Here is an 18,225-nt window from a genome sequence, read left to right on the forward strand (position 1 = left end):
CTCCGTGTCCCTCCAAAAAGCGACGGCGGGGGGGGGGGGTAAATATCTGGCACTGGGGGCATATATGGCACGGGGGGGGGGGAGGGAGGAATATCTGGCACTGGGGCATTTCTGGCACTAGGGGGAATATCTGGCACTGGGGGCATATCTGGCACTGGGGGGGATATCTGGCACTGGGGCATATATGGCACTGGGGGGGAATATCTGGCACTGGGGGCATATATGGCACTGGGGGGGGTATCTGGCACTGGGGGCATATATGGCACGGGGGGCATATATGGCACTGGGGGGAATATCTGGCACTGGGGGCATATATGGCACTGGGGGGGAATATCTGGCACTGGGGGCATATGTGTACCTGGCACATGGGGGGGACGACTATATTTGGCACTGGGGCATGTAAGTACCTGGCACCGTGGGGGAATATCTGGCACTGGGGACATATGTGGCACTGGGAGCACAGCCCTAGCAACAAGGACTACCTCCTAGCAACGAGCATGACACCCAGTGCATGAAACATCTGGCAACGAGCATGACACCCAGTGCATGAAACACCTGGCAACGAGCATGACACCCAGTGCATGAAACCCCTGGCAACGAGCATGACACCCTGAGCATGAAAACCCCTGGCACCGTGCATGGAACCAAGAGCATGAAACCCCTGGCAACGAGCATGACACCCAGTGCATGAAACCCCTGACAACGAGCAGGTAATTGAAAAGTAATTAGAAGCCTTACTGTAGGACTTAATGTGTAATGGGCATTACGGTGTGTGGCATAATGTATCACGGACATTGCGGTGTGTGTCATAATGTGTCGCAGGCATTACGGTGTATGGTATACTATATCGCGGGCATTGTGATATGTGGTATAATGTCTCAGGGTCATTGCAGTGTGTGGCATAATGTATCACGGACATTGCGGTGTGTGTCATAATGTGTCAGGCATTACGGTGTGTGGTATACTATATCACGGGCATTGTGGTATGTGGTATAATGTCTCAGGGTCATTGCAGTGTGGCATAATACATAACGGGCATTGCGATGTGTGGCATAGGGTATAACGGGCAGGGCATTGCGGTATGTGTCACAGGCATTACGGTGTATGGTATACTATATCACGGGCATTGTGGTATAATGTCTCAAGGTCATTGCAGTGTGTGGCATAATGTGTCACAGGCATTGTATGTGCTATAATGTATTGGGCATTGCAGTGTGTGGCATAATGTATCACGGACATTGCGGTGTGTGTCATAATGTGTCACAGACATTGTATGTGCTATAATGTATCAGGGGCATTGCAGTGTGAAGCATAATGTATAACGGGCATTGCGATTCCTGTCATAATGTGTCACAGGCATTACGGTGTGTGGCATAATGTGTCACAGACATTACGGTGTGTGGCATAATGTGTCGGGGGCATTACAGTGTGTGCATATTGTGTCGTGCATTATTGTGTGCGGCATAATGTCTAAGGGCCATTGCAGTATGTGGCATAATGTATACTGGGCATTACTATAAGGAGGAAAAATGACAAATAATGTAAGGGGCATGAATCAGGATTATTTTTCTTTCCTGTGGTGGCAAACGTATGGGCGTGCAGGTTGCAAAACTGGGGTATAAGGTAGTCTTTTCCTGCAATGCCACGCCCCTTTATGCGAAACCACGCCCACTCCAACAAAACCACGCCCCTTTTTTGACGCGCGCGCCTTAGGCGCGCGCATATTTATCCCTTTCTTGCTCCCAATTATGGAGCATGAAGGGGGGGGGGGGGGGCGCCGAAGAATTTTTTGGCTTGGGGGAGAAAAATTTCTAGTTACGCCACTGGATTGGACATATCCAGTGTGATGCGGCTGTAGATGATTTTTGCTGTTTCTAACTTCTACATCAATGAATAAGTTTCAAAATAGAATGCATCAAGAGAACGGTGTTGGTAGTATAAAACTACCTACAGCACCTGGTATTCCCAGGTGGTCTCACATCCAAGAACAAACCAGGCCTAAGATCAGGTGATATTGGGCATATACAGTGTGGTGTGGCTGTAGATGAGCTTAGTGGTTTCTGTTAGAGTTCTACTTCTAACTACTCGTACATAAATGAATAAGCGGACGATTTATTAAACCTGGTGAAATGATAATTTGCATGGTGATAAAGTACCAGCCAATCAGCTCCTAATTGCCATGTCACAGGCTGGGTTTGAAAAATGACAGTTAGGAGCTGACTGGCTGGTACTTTATCACCTTGCACTTTATCAGTTCCCCAGGCTTAATAGATCTGCCCCAATGTTTCAAAATGGAATGCATCAAGAGAACGGTGTTGGTTTTGTAAAAATACACACAGCTCCTGGTATTTCCTGGTGGTCTCCCATCCAAGTACTAAAACCAGGACCAACACTGCTCAGCTTCCATGATCAGGAGAGATTGGGCAAATCCAGTGTGCTGTGGCTGTAGATGAGCTCGTGGTTTCTGTTAGAGCTCTTCTACTTCTAACTTCTGGTACATAAAAGAATATGTGTAAAAATTAAATGTACAGTACCAAGAAAAGGGTGTTGGTAGTTTAAAAACACCTAAAGAATCTGATAATACATGGATGGGAGACTGCTTGGTAGTAACAAAGTCCAATACTGCTTTGCTTCAAAGATCAAATGAGATTGGGCATATCCAGTGTGGTGTGGCTTTAGATAAGCTTTGTGGTTTCTGTTAGAGCTCTTCTACTTCTAACTACTGGTACATTAATGAATATGTATAAGGTTGTAGTTTATCCAATATCCCTTTACTACCTTACCTCCCCCCCCCCTCCCCTCCCCTCCCCTCCTTATAGCTTCCTTTGTTCTCTCCTCCTCGTATGTGCGTTATTTGTTTTCTCATACGTCCTAGAGGATGCTGGGATCACATTAAGAACCATGGGGTATAGACGGGATCCGCAGGAGACATGGGCACTTTAAGACTTTCAAAGGGTGTGAACTGTCTCCTCCCTCTATACCCCTCCTCCAGACTCCAGTTTTAGAATTGTGCCCAGTGAGACTGGATGCACTACAGGGGAGCTCTACTGAGTTTCTCTGAAAAGACTTATGTTAGTTTTTCTTATTTTCAGGGAGGCTGCTGGCAACAGTCTCCCTGCTTCGTGGAACTTAGGGGAGAGAAGTATGACCAACTTCTAGTGAGTTCAATGGCTCTGCTTCTGGCTGACAGGACACCATTAGCTCCTGAGGGTGCTGATCGCTGGGTACGCCTAGATGCCCACTCCCGTAGCCTGCCATCACCCCCTTACAGAGCCAGAAGTCAGAAGACAGGCGAGTAGCAGAAGAACAGAAGACTTCTTCTCCAGTGATGGCATTCTGAGGTACCACGCAGCGAGCGGAATGCTGTGCGCCATGCTTCCACACAAATACAGGCACTGCAGGGTGCAGGGCATGTGGGTGGGTGGGGGGGGGCACCCTGGGCAGCATAAATTCCTCACAAAAGGCTGGCAAAAGTGGACATTAGTGCCTGGGCACTGTCCTTACCCCGCCAGCGTAATTAATTATTTGTTTCTGAGCGGGACAGAAGCGTGCCATTACAGCGGCGGGGCTTCTTCCTCACCTCACCAGCACATCTATAGAGCGTTACAAGTCTATCACTATAGAGTTTATTATTTCCCAGACTGTGTACTTTTGGCGCTGGGTTGTGAGCTGAAAAATCCTCTCTGTCCCTCTGACAGATTTACTGTAGGTCTATCCCCCATAAGCCGATGTGTCTGTGGGTACTTGGTACATGTGTGTCAACATGTCGGTGGCTGAATGTTTTTCCCAAGAGGAAACTATATTAGGAATGCAGACATATGATGGTGGCCCTGTTGGCACCACCAATAACTGACTGGGTGAAAGTTTCAATAATATCAGAGTGAGGTTGGATAAATCTGTGTCCCAGACACAGACGTAGAGAATAGATGTGATGTTCATGGCTATGCTTCTTTTCCCTCAGGCCCGCAAAAATGTTACTACACACTGATACTGACTCGGATACTGATTCCTATGTCGACCATAATATTTCCTGATTAGATCCAATATTGGCAAGGAGCATTCAGTACATGATTGTGGATATTAAGGACATATTAACATCACTGAGGACCCTGCTGTTCCTGACAAAGGGGTCTATATGTATGTATATATAGATATATAATGAAAGCTGATGTAACGTTTCTCCATCTCTGTTTGAGAAAGTCTGGGCCAGCTCGACAAGATGGCTTCAAATCCCCAAAAGGTTTCCGATTGTTTATTCATTTCCTGCTGCGGACAGAATAAAGTGGGAGTCACCCCCTGTTCTGCATGGGGCCCTGTCACAAATCCAGCGGATCGTATGCAGGAAGCTACATTATTTCTAGTTATGTAACCACGGGTACATTACTTAGACCTGCCATTACATGCGCATGGGTGAGTAGTAGTATTCAAGAATTGGTCGAATACCTTGTCTTCCGATATAGATATCTTGGAGAGATGGGATAATCCTTACGTTGGATCATATCAAGGACACTGCAGCATACTTACGACTGCAAGGGATATAGGACTCTTGAGTTCACGGGCCAATTTCATGGCAGTCTCGGATAGGAGGGCATTGTGGATTCACCAAGGGAATGCTGATGCTGACTCCAAGAAGAAAGGGAGTCTCTTCCCTATGAAGGTGAAGCCTTGTTTGGTGACTGCCTAGTTAATTTGATCTCGGCAGCTCCCGCAGGTAAGTCAACCTTCTTGCCCTATGTTCCCTCTCAACGGATGAAGACGCATCATTGTCTAACGCAGTCATTTTGTCCCAATAGATATGCAAGAAGTTAAGATTCCCCTTTCTTTGCAGGTAGAGGAAGGAGAAGAGGGAAGAGGTCTGTAGCCTCTTCAAGATCGCAGGAGCAGAGATCGTCCTCTGCTTCTGCCAAATCCACTGCATGACGCTGGGGCTCTCTTGCAGGAGCCCACACCAGTGGGGGCACGTCTAAAACACTTCAGTCAGTTCTGGATTAATTTGGACCTGGACTCGTGGGTTTTACAAATAGTGTCACAAGGGTACAAACTGGGGTTTCAAGACGTTCCCCCTCACCGATTGTTCAAATCGGCCTTAGTCAGCAGGGAGAAGGTTTTTATTCAAGCCTCTTCGTGCTCCCGAAGCCGGACGGCTCAGTCAGACCAATCTTAAATCTGAAATCCCTCAATTTCTACCTAAAGAAATTCAATTTCAAGATGGAATCTCTCAGGGTAGGGATCTCCAGTCCGGAGGAAGGAGATTTCATGGTTTTGGTAGACATAAGGATGCCTAATTACATGTTCCCGTTTAGCCACTGCATCAAGCTACCTGAGGTTTGCAATTCAGGATTGTCATTACCAATTTCAGACGTTGCCGTTTGGTCTGTCCACGGCTCCGAGGATTTTCACCAGGGTGATGGTGGAAATGATGGTTCTCCTTCGCAAGCAAGGAGTCACAATTATGCCGTACTTGGATGATCTCCTGATAAAGGCGAGATCCAGGGACCAGTTGGTGCAAAACATCTACTCTCCCTGACAGTTCTTCAACAACATGGTTGGCTCCTAAACTTGCCAAAATCGCAGTTGGTCCCAATGACGCGGTTGTTGTTTTTGGGAGTCATACTGTTAGGCGCCGGGGTCCGCTTGATGGTCTGCGCGGCCCGGCGCCTAGCAACTAGAGACGCCGTGCACGTACAGCCGCCGGCTCCCTAGCAACGCTAGACGCCGGGCGCGCTGAGCCGCACGGACCCTAGCAACGGGGACGCCACTGGCGGACCGCGTTCCCCGTTGCTAGGCTTTAGGAAATTAAGATATTCACCTGCTCTCTGGCCGTGCAGCAAGGCAGCTGCACGGCATTTATTCTAATCAGCCTTTAGCAGCTGATTGGAGGACTCCTTGTTAAATACACTCCCAGGGCTTCTCACAGACGCCGGTAATAGCTTCCTGCATGCTGCCTTTGTTTGCTGAGAGTCTGTTTCCAGTCCTGCTGTATCCGGTCATTCCAGTCCGCAGAAGTCCGGTATTCGGGAGTTGTCATCTCATCCCAAGAGGTCGTTTGGTTCCCTGGAGTCCTGACTGATCACCGTTTTATATCCAGTGGTGTTCGTGAGTTGCGGCTCTGCCGTGTGTTGCGGCTCAGCCGCTTTACCTTTTATATTTTGTGTTTGGAGCATTTGCGGAGGGTTCCGCTTCCACAAGTCCTCTCTGGTACTTGGCGGTGCCGGGTAGGAGAATTGGACAAGTGGATATTTTGGTTGTCCTTTTTCCTGGCGGTTTCTCCGCACATATTATAGTTTTGAGTTTGCTTAGCCCCTGGCCTGGTTGTTTAGTTAGAGGGCCTCTTGTTATCACCCTGTCTCGGGTTTCCCTTTGTCTCTCATTAAGACCGGGGGGCATCGAAGTTGGGCAGACATAATCCGCCCTTCAAACGCGGCTGCCAAGGGCTCAAGAAACCATAGTCTCGCAGGGGATTTCTGACAACACGGGTAAGACAACAGAGTTAGGGCGCCAGGGGCTATTTTCCTGTCCTGCTCCCTTCCCCAGCATTCCGTTCCAGTGCTCCAGTCCTTGCCATAAGATCTTCTCTGACCAGAGTGCTGGAATCATAACATTATTACCGGCCATACCAAAACTTAAAATTAAACGGGGTTTAATTTTTTCTCATTCAGTTTTGTGAGAGTTTATCGGCCTCATGAATCCAACAGGTTTAGTGCCAAATCCTGGTCAGCTCTTAGTCAGCCAGATTCAAGAACTTACTCAGATGGTTCAGGATCTTTCTCTTCGGGTGAAGTCGCAGGAAGATCTTTTGCGAGCTTCCCCAAGGGTAGTCCCTGAACCAAAGATGCATTTGCCTGACCGTTTTTCTGGTGATAGAAAAGAGTTTTTTAATTTTAAAGAATCCTGTAAACTTTATTTTCGTTTAAGACCGACTTCCTCGGGTACTGAATCTCAGCGGGTCGGGTTTATTATTTCTTTGCTCCAGGGGGATCCTCAGACCTGGGCATTTGGTTTAAGAGCAGAGGATCCGGCATTGTTGTCAGTTGACGCTTTTTTTGAGTCTTTAGGGCTCTTGTATGATGACCCTGATAGAGAGGCGTCCGCTGAAAGTCAGTTGCGCGCTCTCAGACAGGGTAGAAATCCTGCAGAGGTTTATTGTACGGAGTTTCGCCGTTGGTCGAACGACTGTGGCTGGAATGACCCAGCCCTGCGCAGTCAGTTTCGCCTCGGCTTATCAGAGTCTATAAAAGACAGTCTCCTTCAGTACCCCGCTCCTGAGACTCTCGATAAACTCATGGAGCTTTCTATTAAGATTGATCGTCGTCTCAGAGAGCGGAGGGCTGAAAAAGGAGCACCTGTAAGGTCAAGTCCGTGTGTAAATTCCATTCCTGAAGACGTAGAGGAGACCATGCAGATGGGTCTCTCCCGGCTGTCTCCTGAAGAAAGAGCCAGAAGGCAAAATTCTGGTCTTTGTCTGTACTGTGGGGGTAAGGGACATTTTGCTCGTAATTGTCCGAACAAGTCGGGAAACGCTTTGACCAGGTGAATTGTGAGGGGGTTCACCTAGGTCTGCAGCTTATCTCCTCGAATAACTCCCTTTTAGTCCCAGTTAAAGTTTCCTATGGCAGCCTCAGTTCTTCGGTGTCGGCTTTTGTTGACAGTGGAGCTGCAGGAAACTTTATGGATTTAACTTGGGCTAAGGCCTTAGGCATTCCTCAGTTACCTTTGGGTAGGTGTGTCACCATGCATGGCTTAGATGGGAGTCCGCTGTCTAATGGGATTATTTCTCTCCGTACACCCCCTGCACTACTTACAGTAGGAGCTCTACATTCCGAGAAAATCGAGTTCTTTCTTACATATTGCCCAGCAGTTCCAGTTGTTCTGGGTCACCCTTGGCTGGCCTTTCATAATCCCACCATTGATTGGCGGTCGGGGGAGATTTCACATTGGGGTACTTTTTGTGATAAGGAATGTATCACGTTTCCAGTCAGAGTAGCAGCTATCATTCCAGAACTCATTCCGGTGGAATACCAGGAGTTTGCTGATGTTTTCTCCAAAGGCAATGCGGACATTCTGCCTCCCCATCGGCCTTATGATTGTGCTATTGAGTTAATTCCTGGTGCCGCATTGCCAAAGGGAAGATTATATGCATTATCCGGGCCAGAAACTGCGGCTATGAATGATTATGTAAAGGAGAGCCTTGAGAAAGGATTTATTAGACCATCAAAATCTCCTTTAAGTGCAGGCTTCTTCTTTGTGGAGAAAAAGGATGGCTCGCTTAGACCTTGCATTGATTTTAGAGCCCTGAATAAGATCTCAGTTAAAAACACCTATCCTTTGCCGTTGATTTCTGTACTCTTTGATCAGTTACGTTCTGCTGTGATTTTTTCTAAAATTGACCTTAGAGGAGCGTACAACCTCATCCGAATTAAATCTGGAGATGAGTGGAAAACGGCCTTCAGTACTCAGTCGGGTCACTACGAATACCTGGTGATGCCGTTCGGCCTGTCCAATGCTCCGGCAGTTTTTCAAGACCTCATTAACGATGTGCTCCGTGACTTCCTAGGGAAATTCGTGGTCGTTTACTTAGACGACATCCTGATTTTTTCTAAATCAATGGAACAACATGTTACCCAGGTGCGTCTGGTTCTTCAAAAGTTATGTGAGAATCATTTATATGCCAAGCTGGAGAAGTGTGAGTTTCATGTCACGGAAGTATCTTTTTTAGGGTACATAATTTCCCCTCAGGGATTTTCCATGGAACCAAAGAAACTCCAGGCCATCCTTAGTTGGGCGCAACCCACCAATTTAAAAGCAATTAAGCGTTTTTTAGGGTTTGCGAATTATTATAGGAGGTTCATTCATTCTTTTTCTGACCTGGTTGCTCCCATTGTAGCTCTGACAAAGAAAGGAGCGGATCCTACCAACTGGTCGCATGAAGCTGAGTTGTCCTTCCGGGCCTTGAAACAAGCCTTTGTCTCGGCTCCAGTCCTCAGACATCCTAATCCGGAATTGCCCTTTGTGGTGGAGGTTGATGCCTTGGAGGTTGGAGTGGGGGCTATCCTTTCTCAAAAGGATCCGGAGTCTCTGGAGTTACATCCTTGTGCCTTTATGTCCAGGAAATTCTCCTCCGCTGAATCCAACTATGACGTTGGTAATCGGGAGTTACTGGCGGTAAAATGGGCTTTCGAGGAGTGGAGGCATTGGCTGGAGGGAGCAAAACATACTATTTCGGTATTGACTGACCATAAGAACCTGCAATACATTGAATCGGCTAAGCGGCTTAATGCCCGGCAGGCACGTTGGGCATTATTTTTTACGCGTTTCAAATTTATAATCACTTTCAGGCCTGGTTCCAAGAATACTAAGGCTGATGCCCTGTCACATAGCTTTCTTCCGGTTCACAATAACAATCCTGTTACCCCCATACTTCCATCTTCGGTCATCTGGGCGGGCCTCACACAAGATTTATTTACCCAGTTAAAACAGCTTCAACACCAAGCTCCTAGAATTACTCCTGCTGGTCGTCTTTACGTCCCTGAGTTTTTGAGAGTTACTGTTTTAACGGAATTCCATGATAACAAAGTTTCAGGGCATCCAGGAGTCTCTAAGACATTGGAGTTAGTCTCTCGCTCAGTATGGTGGCCTGGTCTTTCTAAAGACGTCAAGGAATTTGTTTATTCATGTCAGGTTTGTGCACAGCATAAGGTTCCCCGTTCCTTGCCCATCGGGCAACTTATGCCCTTAAATGTTCCTCTCAGGCCATGGTCTCATATTTCTATGGATTTTGTGGTTGACCTTCCCCTTTCAGCCGGATTCCGAGTCATATGGGTGGTAGTGGACCGTTTTAGTAAAATGGCTCATTTTATTGCTCTTCCCCGATTGCCTTCTGCCCAAGGGTTGGCAGTTTTGTTTCTCCGCCATGTATTCAGGCTTCATGGGTTGCCTACTGATATTGTTTCTGATCGGGGTCCACAATTCATCGCACAATTCTGGAAATGTTTTTGTGCCTCATTGAAGATGAAATTGTCGTTAACATCCGGTTACCACCCACAATCCAACGGGCAAACCGAACGAGTTAACCAATCATTGAAACAATATTTGCGCTTGTATTCAGCCAAACTCCAGAATGATTGGTCCGAGTTTCTTCCGTTGGCTGAATTTGCTTACAATAATTCTTGTCATTCCTCCACTAAAGAGTCTCCATTCTTTTCAGTTTTTGGTTTTCACCCCAGAGCTAATTCTTTTTTTCATCATTCCTCAGTCTCCTCGCTTACCTTAACCTCCCATCTCAGAGCCATTTGGAAAAAGGTGCACCTTGCTCTCAGAAAAGCGGCCTTTCGAGAGAAGAAATTTTCTGACAGGCTCCGACGTCCTTGCACTTTTAAGGTGGGAGATAGGGTGTGGTTGTCGACTCGCAACATCAGGCTTCGACAATCCTCAGCTAGACTGGGACCCAAATTTATTGGGCCATTTCTTATTATTAAAAGAGTCAACCCAGTTGCCTTTCGGTTACGTTTACCAAGATCTCTCCGGATTGGAAATACGTTTCATTGTTCCCTGTTGAAACAATACGTTTCTTCCAGTAGATTTCCTCGGAAGATCTCTCAGGGTAGATCTCCAGTAGATGTACAGGGACAACAGGAGTTCTTGGTAGAGAAGGTTCTCGATTCCAAATTGTCCCGGGATCGGCTGTATTTTCTGGTTCACTGGAAAGGCTATGGTCCGGAGGAAAGGTCTTGGGTCCTGGATAAGGATCTTCATGCCCCGAGGCTCAAGAGGGCATTTTTTCGGGAATTTCCTCAGAAACCTGGCTTTAGGGGTTCCTTGACCCCTCCTCAAGGGGGGGGTACTGTTTGGCGCCGGGGTCCGCTTGATGGTCTGCGCGGCCCGGCGCCTAGCAACTAGAGATGCCGTGCACGTACAGCCGCCGGCTCCCTAGCAACGCTAGACGCCGGGCGCGCTGAGCCGCACGGACCCTAGCAACGGGGACGCCACTGGCGGACCGCATTCCCCGTTGCTAGGCTTTAGGAAATTAAGATATTCACCTGCTCTCTGGCCGTGCAGCAAGGCAGCTGCACGGCATTTATTCTAATCAGCCATTAGCATTAGAGACCTGAGACAAAGAGATCTGAATTATATGAGAGCCGACCAGAGGAAACACAAATTATGCAGTCAAGTGTCCCACATTTGGGGAAATCGCAGATGCAGCACACCCAGAGTGCAATGGGTGAGCCTTGCCCTGGGAGAAGCACCTTCCTGATCATACCTGGCAGGTAAGTAGGAGTTGGGCAAGAGCTGAGGAGGGTCGCTGCTCGGGCACCCCCCTGTCAAGTGAAGGAGATCCAACTGAGGCAGCACAAGAGAACTCTCGAAAGAAGAACAAGGCTAGAGGAAGATCTGAGACACAGAAATCTGGCTTTTACCAGAGCTGACCAGAGGAAAGCACAAACACAGTCCCCCACTACCACAAATAATGCAGTCGAGTTTCCCACATTTGGGGAAATCACAGGGGTCAGCATACCCAGAATGCAATGAATGAACCTCACCCTGGGAGAACAATCTTCATGACCATGGTATCTCCTATGCAAAATAAGTATGATTTGGGATAGGGCTGGGGAGGGCCGCTGCTCAGGCACATCTCTGTCAAGTAAAGGAGATTCAACTGAGGCAGCACAACCTAACCGTGGTTTTTTTTTCATTCTTTATACCGTCATAGTGTCATACTAGTTGTTACGAGTATACTACTATCTCTTTATCAACCAGTGTACAGTGCGGTAGTTCACGGCTGTGGCTACCTCTGTGTCGGCAGTCGGCAGGCAGTCCGTCCATCCATAATTGTATTATAATATATACCACCTAACCGTGGTTTTTTTTTCATTCTTTATACCGTCATAGTCAGTCATACTAGTTGTTACGAGTATACTACTATCTCTTTATCAACCAGTGTACAGTGCGGTAGTTCACGGCTGTGGCTACCTCTGTGTCGGAACTCGGCAGGCAGTCCGTCCATCCATAATTGTATTACAATATATACCACCTAACCGTGGTTTTTTTTTCATTCTTTATACCGTCATAGTCAGTCATACTAGTTGTTACGAGTATACTACTATCTCTTTATCAACCAGTGTACAGTGCGGTAGTTCACGGCTGTGGCTACCTCTGTGTCGGAACTCGGCAGGCAGTCCGTCCATCCATAATTGTATTACAATATATACCACCTAACCGTGGTTTTTTTTTCATTCTTTATACCGTCATAGTCAGTCATACTAGTTGTTACGAGTATACTACTATCTCTTTATCAACCAGTGTACAGTGCGGTAGTTCACGGCTGTGGCTACCTCTGTGTCGGAACTCGGCAGGCAGTCCGTCCATCCATAATTGTATTATTATAATATATACCACCTAACCGTGGTTTTTTTTTCATTCTTTATACCGTCATAGTGTCATACTAGTTGTTACGAGTATACTACTATCTCTTTATCAACCAGTGTACAGTGCGGTAGTTCACGGCTGTGGCTACCTCTGTGTCGGCAGTCGGCAGGCAGTCCGTCCATCCATAATTGTATTATAATATATACCACCTAACCGTGGTTTTTTTTTCATTCTTTATACCGTCATAGTCAGTCATACTAGTTGTTACGAGTATACTACTATCTCTTTATCAACCAGTGTACAGTGCGGTAGTTCACGGCTGTGGCTACCTCTGTGTCGGAACTCGGCAGGCAGTCCGTCCATCCATAATTGTATTACAATATATACCACCTAACCGTGGTTTTTTTTTCATTCTTTATACCGTCATAGTCAGTCATACTAGTTGTTACGAGTATACTACTATTTCTTTATCAACCAGTGTACAGTGCGGTAGTTCACGGCTGTGGCTACCTCTGTGTCGGAACTCGGCAGGCAGTCCGTCCATCCATAATTGTATTATTATAATATATACCACCTAACCGTGGTTTTTTTTTCATTCTTTATACCGTCATAGTGTCATACTAGTTGTTACGAGTATACTACTATCTCTTTATCAACCAGTGTACAGTGCGGTAGTTCACGGCTGTGGCTACCTCTGTGTCGGCAGTCGGCAGGCAGTCCGTCCATCCATAATTGTATTATAATATATACCACCTAACCGTGGTTTTTTTTTCATTCTTTATACCGTCATAGTCAGTCATACTAGTTGTTACGAGTATACTACTATCTCTTTATCAACCAGTGTACAGTGCGGTAGTTCACGGCTGTGGCTACCTCTGTGTCGGAACTCGGCAGGCAGTCCGTCCATCCATAATTGTATTATAATATATACCACCTAACCGTGGTTTTTTTTTCATTCTTTATACCGTCATAGTCAGTCATACTAGTTGTTACGAGTATACTACTATCTCTTTATCAACCAGTGTACAGTGCGGTAGTTCACGGCTGTGGCTACCTCTGTGTCGGAACTCGGCAGGCAGTCCGTCCATCCATAATTGTATTACAATATATACCACCTAACCGTGGTTTTTTTTTCATTCTTTATACCGTCATAGTCAGTCATACTAGTTGTTACGAGTATACTACTATCTCTTTATCAACCAGTGTACAGTGCGGTAGTTCACGGCTGTGGCTACCTCTGTGTCGGAACTCGGCAGGCAGTCCGTCCATCCATAATTGTATTACAATATATACCACCTAACCGTGGTTTTTTTTTCATTCTTTATACCGTCATAGTCAGTCATACTAGTTGTTACGAGTATACTACTATCTCTTTATCAACCAGTGTACAGTGCGGTAGTTCACGGCTGTGGCTACCTCTGTGTCGGAACTCGGCAGGCAGTCCGTCCATCCATAATTGTATTATTATAATATATACCACCTAACCGTGGTTTTTTTTTCATTCTTTATACCGTCATAGTGTCATACTAGTTGTTACGAGTATACTACTATCTCTTTATCAACCAGTGTACAGTGCGGTAGTTCACGGCTGTGGCTACCTCTGTGTCGGCAGTCGGCAGGCAGTCCGTCCATCCATAATTGTATTATAATATATACCACCTAACCGTGGTTTTTTTTTCATTCTTTATACCGTCATAGTCAGTCATACTAGTTGTTACGAGTATACTACTATCTCTTTATCAACCAGTGTACAGTGCGGTAGTTCACGGCTGTGGCTACCTCTGTGTCGGAACTCGGCAGGCAGTCCGTCCATCCATAATTGTATTACAATATATACCACCTAACCGTGGTTTTTTTTTCATTCTTTATACCGTCATAGTCAGTCATACTAGTTGTTACGAGTATACTACTATTTCTTTATCAACCAGTGTACAGTGCGGTAGTTCACGGCTGTGGCTACCTCTGTGTCGGAACTCGGCAGGCAGTCCGTCCATCCATAATTGTATTATTATAATATATACCACCTAACCGTGTTTTTTTTTTCATTCTTTATACCGTCATAGTGTCATACTAGTTGTTACCAGTATACTACTATCTCTTTATCAACCAGTGTACAGTGCGGTAGTTCACGGCTGTGGCTACCTCTGTGTCGGCAGTCGGCAGGCAGTCCGTCCATCCATAATTGTATTATAATATATACCACCTAACCGTGGTTTTTTTTTCATTCTTTATACCGTCATAGTCAGTCATACTAGTTGTTACGAGTATACTACTATCTCTTTATCAACCAGTGTACAGTGCGGTAGTTCACGGCTGTGGCTACCTCTGTGTCGGAACTCGGCAGGCAGTCCGTCCATCCATAATTGTATTACAATATATACCACCTAACCGTGGTTTTTTTTTCATTCTTTATACCGTCATAGTCAGTCATACTAGTTGTTACGAGTATACTACTATCTCTTTATCAACCAGTGTACAGTGCGGTAGTTCACGGCTGTGGCTACCTCTGTGTCGGCAGTCGGCAGGCAGTCCGTCCATCCATAATTGTATTATAATATATACCACCTAACCGTGGTTTTTTTTTCATTCTTTATACCGTCATAGTCAGTCATACTAGTTGTTACGAGTATACTACTATCTCTTTATCAACCAGTGTACAGTGCGGTAGTTCACGGCTGTGGCTACCTCTGTGTCGGAACTCGGCAGGCAGTCCGTCCATCCATAATTGTATTACAATATATACCACCTAACCGTGGTTTTTTTTTCATTCTTTATACCGTCATAGTCAGTCATACTAGTTGTTACGAGTATACTACTATCTCTTTATCAACCAGTGTACAGTGCGGTAGTTCACGGCTGTGGCTACCTCTGTGTCGGCACTCGGCAGGCAGTCCGTCCATCCATAATTGTATTACAATATATACCACCTAACCGTGGTTTTTTTATACCACCTAACCGTGGCAGTCCGTCCATAATTGTATACTAGTATCCAATCCATCCATCTCCATTGTTTACCTGAGGTGCCTTTTAGTTCTGCCTATAAAATATGGAGAACAAAAAAGTTGAGGTTCCAAAATTAGGGAAAGATCAAGATCCACTTCCACCTCGTGCTGAAGCTGCTGCCACTAGTCATGGCCGAGACGATGAAATGCCAGCAACGTCGTCTGCCAAGGCCGATGCCCAATGTCATAGTACAGAGCATGTCAAATCCAAAACACCAAATATCAGAAAAAAAAAGGACTCCAAAACCTAAAATAAAATTGTCGGAGGAGAAGCGTAAACTTGCCAATATGCCATTTACCACACGGAGTGGCAAGGAACGGCTGAGGCCCTGGCCTATGTTCATGGCTAGTGGTTCAGCTTCACATGAGGATGGAAGCACTCAGCCTCTCGCTAGAAAACTGAAAAGACTCAAGCTGGCAAAAGCACCGCAAAGAACTGTGCGTTCTTTGAAATCCCAAATCCACAAGGAGAGTCCAATTGTGTCGGTTGCGATGCCTGACCTTCCCAACACTGGACGTGAAGAGCATGCGCCTTCCACCATTTGCACGCCCCCTGCAAGTGCTGGAAGGAGCACCCGCAGTCCAGTTCCTGATAGAGATGAGCGGGTTCGGTTTCTCTGAAACCGAACCCGCACGAACTTCATGTTTTTTTCACGGGTCCGAGCAGACTCGGATCCTCCCGCCTTGCTCGGTTAACCCGAGCGCGCCCGAACGTCATCATGACGCTGTCGGATTCTCGCGAGACTCGGATTCTATATAAGGAGCCGCGCGTCGCCGCCATTTTCACACGTGCATTGAGATTGATAGGGAGAGGACGTGGCTGGCGTCCTCTCCATTAGAAATTAGATTAGAAGAGAGAGAGAGATTGTGCAGAGTCAGACAGAGTTTACCACAGTGACCAGTGCAGTTGTTGTTAGTTAACTTTTATTTATTTTAATATAATATATCCGTTCTCTGCTATATCCGTTCTCTGCCTGAAAAAAAACGATACACAGCAGCAGCCAGTCACACAGTGTGACTCAGTCTGTGTGCACTCAGCTCAGCCCAGTGTGCTGCACATCAATGTATAAAAGGCAAAGCTTATAATAATTGTGGGGGAGACTGGGGAGCACTGCAGGTTGTTATAGCAGGAGCCCCCAGGAGTACATAATATTATATTAATTTAAAATTAAACAGTGCACACTTTTGCTGCAGGAGTGCCACTGCCAGTGTGACTAGTGGTGACCAGTGCCTGACCACCAGTATAGTAGTATATTGTTGTATGTATTGTATACTATCTCTTTATCAACCAGTCTATATTAGCAGCAGACACAGTACAGTGCGGTAGTTCACGGCTGTGGCTACCTCTGTGTCGGCAGTCGGAACTCGGCAGGCAGTCCGTCCATCCATAATTGTATTACAATATATACCACCTAACCGTGGTATTTTTTTTTCTTTCTTTATACCGTCGTCATAGTGTCATACTAGTTGTTACGAGTATACTACTATCTCTTTATCAACCAGTGTACAGTGCGGTAGTTCACGGCTGTGGCTACCTCTGTGTCGGCAGTCGGCAGGCAGTCCGTCCATCCATAATTGTATTATTATTATAATATATACCACCTAACCGTGGTTTTTTTTTCATTCTTTATACCGTCGTCATAGTGTCATACTAGTTGTTACGAGTATACTACTATCTCTTTATCAACCAGTGTACAGTGCGGTAGTTCACGGCTGTGGCTACCTCTGTGTCGGAACTCGGCAGGCAGTCCGTCCATCCATAATTGTATTATATACCACCTAACCGTGGTTTTTTTATACCACCTAACCGTGGCAGTCCGTCCATAATTGTATACTAGTATCCAATCCATCCATCTCCATTGTTTACCTGAGGTGCCTTTTAGTTCTGCCTATAAAATATGGAGAACAAAAAAGTTGAGGTTCCAAAATTAGGGAAAGATCAAGATCCACTTCCACCTCGTGCTGAAGCTGCTGCCACTAGTCATGGCCGAGACGATGAAATGCCAGCAACGTCGTCTGCCAAGGCCGATGCCCAATGTCATAGTACAGAGCATGTCAAATCCAAAACACCAAATATCAGAAAAAAAAGGACTCCAAAACCTAAAATAAAATTGTCGGAGGAGAAGCGTAAACTTGCCAATATGCCATTTACCACACGGAGTGGCAAGGAACGGCTGAGGCCCTGGCCTATGTTCATGGCTAGTGGTTCAGCTTCACATGAGGATGGAAGCACTCAGCCTCTCGCTAGAAAAATGAAAAGACTCAAGCTGGCAAAAGCAGCACAGCAAAGAACTGTGCATTCTTCGAAATCCCAAATCCGAATTCCGAGCCCACCCGCTGGCGGTGATGCAGGGCAGTCTGGAGCGACTGCTGATGCTGACATCTGGTCCGGACTGAAGGACCTGACAACCATTACGGACATGTCGTCTACTGTCACTGCATATGATTCTCTCACCATTGATAGAATGGTGGAGGATTATATGAGTGACCGCATCCAAGTAGGCACGTCACACAGTCCGTACTTATACTGGCAGGAAAAAGAGGCAATTTGGAGGCCCTTGCACAAACTGGCTTTATTCTACCTAAGTTGCCCTCCCACAAGTGTGTACTCCGAAAGAGTGTTTAGTGCCGCCGCTCACCTTGTCAGCAATCGGCGTACGAGGTTACATCCAGAAAATGTGGAGAAGATGATGTTCATTAAAATGAATTATAATCAATTCCTCCGCGGAGACATTGACCAGCAGCAATTGCCTCCACAAAGTACACAGGGAGCTGACATGGTGGATTCCAGTGGGGACGAATTGATAATCTGTGAGGAGGGGGATGTACACGGTGATATATCGGAGGATGATGATGAGGT

General features: G+C 46.3%; 1 non-coding gene and 1 pseudogene across 1 annotated transcript; both read right to left on the bottom strand.

Annotated features, from left to right (window-relative positions):
• Positions 1-11,117: 11,117 nt before the first annotated feature.
• LOC135038314 (U1 spliceosomal RNA) lies at positions 11,118-11,272 on the bottom strand (annotated as a pseudogene).
• A 152-nt stretch (positions 11,273-11,424) lies between these two features.
• LOC135038310 (U1 spliceosomal RNA) lies at positions 11,425-11,588 on the bottom strand. Its single transcript, XR_010232690.1, has one exon. It is a non-coding gene; the product is annotated as a U1 spliceosomal RNA (small nuclear RNA).
• Positions 11,589-18,225: the final 6,637 nt, after the last annotated feature.

The sequence above is a fragment of the Pseudophryne corroboree genome, unplaced genomic scaffold, assembly GCF_028390025.1.
Source record: "Pseudophryne corroboree isolate aPseCor3 unplaced genomic scaffold, aPseCor3.hap2 scaffold_707, whole genome shotgun sequence".
Taxonomy (NCBI): domain Eukaryota; kingdom Metazoa; phylum Chordata; class Amphibia; order Anura; family Myobatrachidae; genus Pseudophryne; species Pseudophryne corroboree.